This window comes from Rhinoderma darwinii, unplaced genomic scaffold (assembly GCF_050947455.1).
Source record: "Rhinoderma darwinii isolate aRhiDar2 unplaced genomic scaffold, aRhiDar2.hap1 Scaffold_70, whole genome shotgun sequence".
Classification (NCBI taxonomy): domain Eukaryota; kingdom Metazoa; phylum Chordata; class Amphibia; order Anura; family Rhinodermatidae; genus Rhinoderma; species Rhinoderma darwinii.
The window spans coordinates 1,006,968-1,011,960 of NW_027464260.1; the positions used below are offsets into that span (position 1 = coordinate 1,006,968).

Here is a 4,993-nt window from a genome sequence, read left to right on the forward strand (position 1 = left end):
AGCCCCTACAAAGTCTCAGTGAGGGCCCTGTCTGTTATACGTGGGGAGCTTGTATACAGCGTTAGTAACAGGCATGTCACTCCAGTATAGATATTTTGGGTGCGGGTTCTTCGACCCCACTGTCCATAGTTTAATTAAACACCTTAAGAAAATGGATCATCACTAAGAAGTTTTATTTAAAGGGGTACTCCCATCTTACTATTTCTCTGGGACTCACACCTATGTGGAAAACGGAGGTCTCTCCCTGACCCTGTCCTGCTTTGTTCCCACATCCCTGTCCCGTCTAATGGCTGCTGATTCCAGGTGGAGAATGACTTGGGAAAGGCCTCGCACGTCCCTCTCTCTATTCTGTTCTATGGAAGTTTCGGAAACACCTGAGCGCTGTTGAACTATTTGTGTAACTCCCATAGTACAGAACGGAGAGAGCTGCGTGCATGCGCATAGGTGGATATCACATAAACGTCTGAGATGGAGAAAACCCTCTAAAGAGATTATTTCATTAAAGGGGTTGTACATAATTAGAAAAATAGAGCTGACGTCTTCCAAAAACAGTGCCACACCTGTCCACAGGTGATGTGCGGTGTGTGGACAGCTTAGCCCTATACATTTCAATACAGAAAAGCTGCAATACCACACACAGCCTCTGGACAGAGGTGGCGCAGAGCTTCCATTTGGGTCATAGAGAGGGTCTCCAGCGTGATACCCCCCTCTATGATATCTAAATACCCTTATAGGGCATTTCAGGTGTAACCAGAAGTTAAGGTGATACAAAAAAATATTCCATACATGAGATTTCCTTAATGGAGATATTGTAACAATAATTACTGAAAATATGTAATTGACTTTTTCCTCCATTGTAGGAATAGAACCCGAGAAGTGACGTTTTGGACTACGGAACAGTCGATCCTCCGGATGAAATGCTGTGTGGTTGGAGCGCAGTCCCAGGAGCGCTGGTGTTGATGTGCTGATCCATGTTCTTCTTATCTGGAGCTTGTATACAGAACACGCGATCCTTCTGGTCCGACCTACTAACATATATAAGCACAGCCTAAACACACACGTAATGATATATAATAACATAATATTAACATAACATTACTATGTATCAGCCCTGATACGTCAGTGTCATCATATTTCTGGGGTCCCCGCACACAGGATATACGTTACCTCCTGTGATGATGTCACTTCCCTGTATTTCCTGTATGACATGGCTGCTCTTCCTCTTCCTGTTTCCATTTCTGATGTATTTCCTCTTCCTGTGTGATAAGACGTGTGCTGTTGCCTCCTGCTGTGTATAACACGAGATGTAACATGTCTTATAAAACATGTAAATAATAATCGCAGAAAGCGAAAAACATTTTGTTCATTTCCATTCACATCAATGGTTATTTGTTTGCAGCCGTTTTTCTGAGCCATACTTGTCTGTTTTTAGAATCAACTACAGGGAGATTTGAGATGTGGTTTGAGAATTTCTTTCCTATGTAAACCCCACCGATAAGGACAGCTAAGAAGCCTCAGTTATCAGCGAGCAACCCCATAATTAGACTAAGCAGAGTGCCCCCATACAGTGCCAGCAGAGTATTGTCCCTTAAACAGTGCCAGTATACTGCCCCCTCATAAACAACACTACCAGCAGAGACCCCCTAAATAAACCATATTGCCAGCAAAGTGCCTCCAATAATTAGTGCCAGCAGACTGCCCCCAATAACCACTACAAGCAGAGTTCCCCCTCACAAATAGTCCCAGCAGAGTGCCTTCCTTTATGCAGCTACATCATGTAAGATCTTCCCTAGTTTGGAAGTCTCCAGGACAATCTGGGAGAGAAGACAAGTGTGATGTAACCTGGTTGCAGTGTGTAAATGTAGCCTGAAACATCACGTGTAGCCCCTAAGTCTATGTTCACATGTTACATATTTATTGCAGATTTCCATGGTCAAATTGACACATAAAGTATGAATGTGAATAATGTTCTAGAAAACTGCATAAACTTGCAGCAGTAACAATCTGCAGTAGATTGTAATGCAAAGGATGCACAGCCAAATATGCTGCAAAAGCCACATGTAATATATGGAGAAATATTAGGCCTAGTTCACACAGAGTTTTTTTGGAGCGTTTTTTTAAGTGGAAAACGCATCGAAAACCGCACCAAAAAACGTCCGAAAACTAATCTTATTGATTTCAATGGGATGCAGAGGCGTTTTTCCCACGAGAAAAAAACACTCACAGGAAAAAGCAGCGTCAAGCCCTTTCTTCAAGCGTTTCCGTCTCTGACCTCCCATTGCCATCAATGGGAGGCAAAGAAAATGGTTTTCGCAGCATTTTTGCCTGCGGTGCTCAATGGCCGTGGTCGAAAAATGCGTAAAAAAAGCGGCAGAAGGAATTTTGAGGCAGATTTTTCCACCTGCAAAAAACTTGGTGTGTAAACAGGGACTTCGTGTCCACATGTGACCTACTCTATCCAATCACAGCTGTAATTCCAGCCAAGGCTGCCTAAGATTATGTTCACACCCCCCACTTCTCCTGCGGTTTGGCCGCTGCAGCCCGATGAGGAGGGATTATAACTAGAAATTGTGGATATAAAGAACATGCAGAGGTTTCTGTGTGACAGTCTAAGGGCATGACCAGACGTGGCGGAGTTCTGCATACACTGTCCGCATCAATGCCGCACAGAATCTGCGTTGCAGATTCTGTCGCGGCTTTGCCTAAAATGGGCATTAAATTGATGCGGACTGGCCGTTGCGTATTGAGGGGGAAAGGGCTTCCCTTCTCTCTATCAGTGCAGGATAGAGAGAAGGGACAGCCCTTTCCCTAGTAAAAGAAAAATAAATTCATACTTACCCGGCCGTTGTCTTGGTGACGCGTCCCTCTTTCGACATCCAGCCCGACCTCCCTGTATGACGCGGCAGTTCATGTGACCGCTGCAGCCTGTGATTGGCCTGTGATTGGCTGCAGCCGTCACTTGGACTGAAACGTAATCCCGGGAGGCCGGACGGGAGGAAGAAGCAGGGAGTTATGGGTAAGTATGAACTTCTATTTTTTTTACAGGCTGATGAATATTGTGATCGGATGTCACTGTCCAGGGTGCTGAAACAGTTACTGCCAATCGTTTAACTCTTTCAGCACCCTGGACAGTGACTATTTACTGACATCGCCTATTAACGCTCCTGTAATTACGGGTGCACACACGTAATCACCCGTAATTACGGGAGCCCCATTGACTTCCTCAGTCTGGCTGTAGATCTAGAGATACATAGGTTTAGCCAGAATGAAGAACTATCATGTTAGTAAAACCAGTACGCTCCGCAGCACACATAACATCTGCGGACTTCATTGCGGAATTTTCACTCTCCATTGAAGTCAATGGAGAAATTCCGCAATGAGTCCGCAACAAGTCCGCTACACGTCCGCAACAGCCAGTGTATGCTGCGGACACCAAATTCCGCACCACAGCCTATGCTCCGCAGAATTGTCCGCAACGTGTAAACGAACCCAACTAAAAAGCTGTGGAAAGCAATGGAGAAACGTGTACGCTGCGGATTTCCGCTGCGGACTATCCGCAGCGGAATTGCAGAGCAATTCCGCCACGTCTGGTCATGCCCTAAGGCTCTGTTCACATCTGCATTGGGGTCCCGTTCTGACGTTCCCGTCAGAGGTTTCCGTCAGAACAGGACCCTGAGCAGACACAAACTGACACCGACGGAAACCAGGGGTTTCCGTTTCCATCACCATTGATTTCAGTAGTCGACTAAGCTATTGCTTCCGGCAAAACGAAGGGTCCGGTGCACAAAAGAGACAAATGGAAACCACGGGCACCGGCTCCGTCACCATTGAAATCAATGGTGATGGAAACGGAAACCCCTGGTTTTCGTCGGTGTCTGCTCAGGGTCCCGTTCTAACGGAAACCTCCGACGGAACGTCAGAACGGGACCCCAACGCAGATGTGAACAGAGCCTAATATGGATGAGAAAGGGGAGGTGGGACTACTCATTTATTATGCCCGGATACTGAACTGGTATTACTAGTATTATACCCTGTTCTATGAACTCTACCCGCTGGAGAACCCCAAAGATGCTTGTACCACTGATCGAGGTGCTATGTGTTTTGTAGTAAAATTAAATTGGTATTTGATTATTTTTTTTACAGTTAATATTTATTACAAATTCTGTTTTAAAGTTTTTTGCCTGGCAGTGATAGTTTGATATTTGTCCAAAACCTATTTATTTCCATATTTCATGGATATTATGAGGTGGGACTACTCACCTAACCAGTATGTTCCTGACGGGAGCTGCATGCGTCCATCTCATCAAGTCTCCGATCTCCTGGCAGCTCCACTTTGTACAGATCCTACAATGAAAATCTATGCAAAAAGTTTACACCAAAAAAACAGAAAATTCTACTGCGGAACCAGGATTGTTGTTGTGTGGCAGGGCTGCACCTCGCCCTTCTGCTGCCGGAGGTAAACAGTGAAATAGCGCCCCCACCTGCATCACCATAGAGTGGCCATGTGGGGTAGAGAAAAGATAGCAAAGAAAATATAGAAAACCTTTATGTTTACATGTAGTAGAAATCTATTTAATACAAGTGAATAATATTTATAAAAATCGTAATCACATGCTGCGTTAGGCCTCATTCCCACGACAGGGTTTCCCGGCCGGGTGCCGGCCGTTCATAAATCGGCCGGCACCCGGCTGCATTAGGAATAATAGACCCCTAATGGGGCTATTCACACGACCGATTTTTTGACGGCCGGGGAAACCGGCCGTCAAAAAATAGGACATGCTCTATCTTCGGCCGGGTACCCGGCCGCCCGGCTCCCATAGAAGTCTATGGGGCCGGGTAATACCCGGCCATCACCGGGATGTGTCCCGAGTGATGGCCGGGTTTTCCGGCGCTTGCGCTCTATCTCCTCCTCCTCACAGCGCAGAGTGCATGTGAGGAGGAGGAGTTGATGCCATTCTGACGAATGGCATCGCTGTACACTGTGTTGCAGGGC

General features: G+C 46.0%; 1 long non-coding RNA gene across 1 annotated transcript; it reads right to left on the minus strand.

Annotated features, from left to right (window-relative positions):
* Positions 1–572: 572 nt before the first annotated feature.
* LOC142728952 (uncharacterized) lies at positions 573–4,649 on the minus strand. Its single transcript, XR_012877883.1, has 3 exons — positions 4,261–4,649; positions 1,168–1,288; positions 573–1,028 (listed from the first exon to the last, which is right to left on the minus strand). It is a non-coding gene; the product is annotated as an uncharacterized LOC142728952 (long non-coding RNA).
* Between the last annotated feature and the right edge of the window lie 344 nt (positions 4,650–4,993).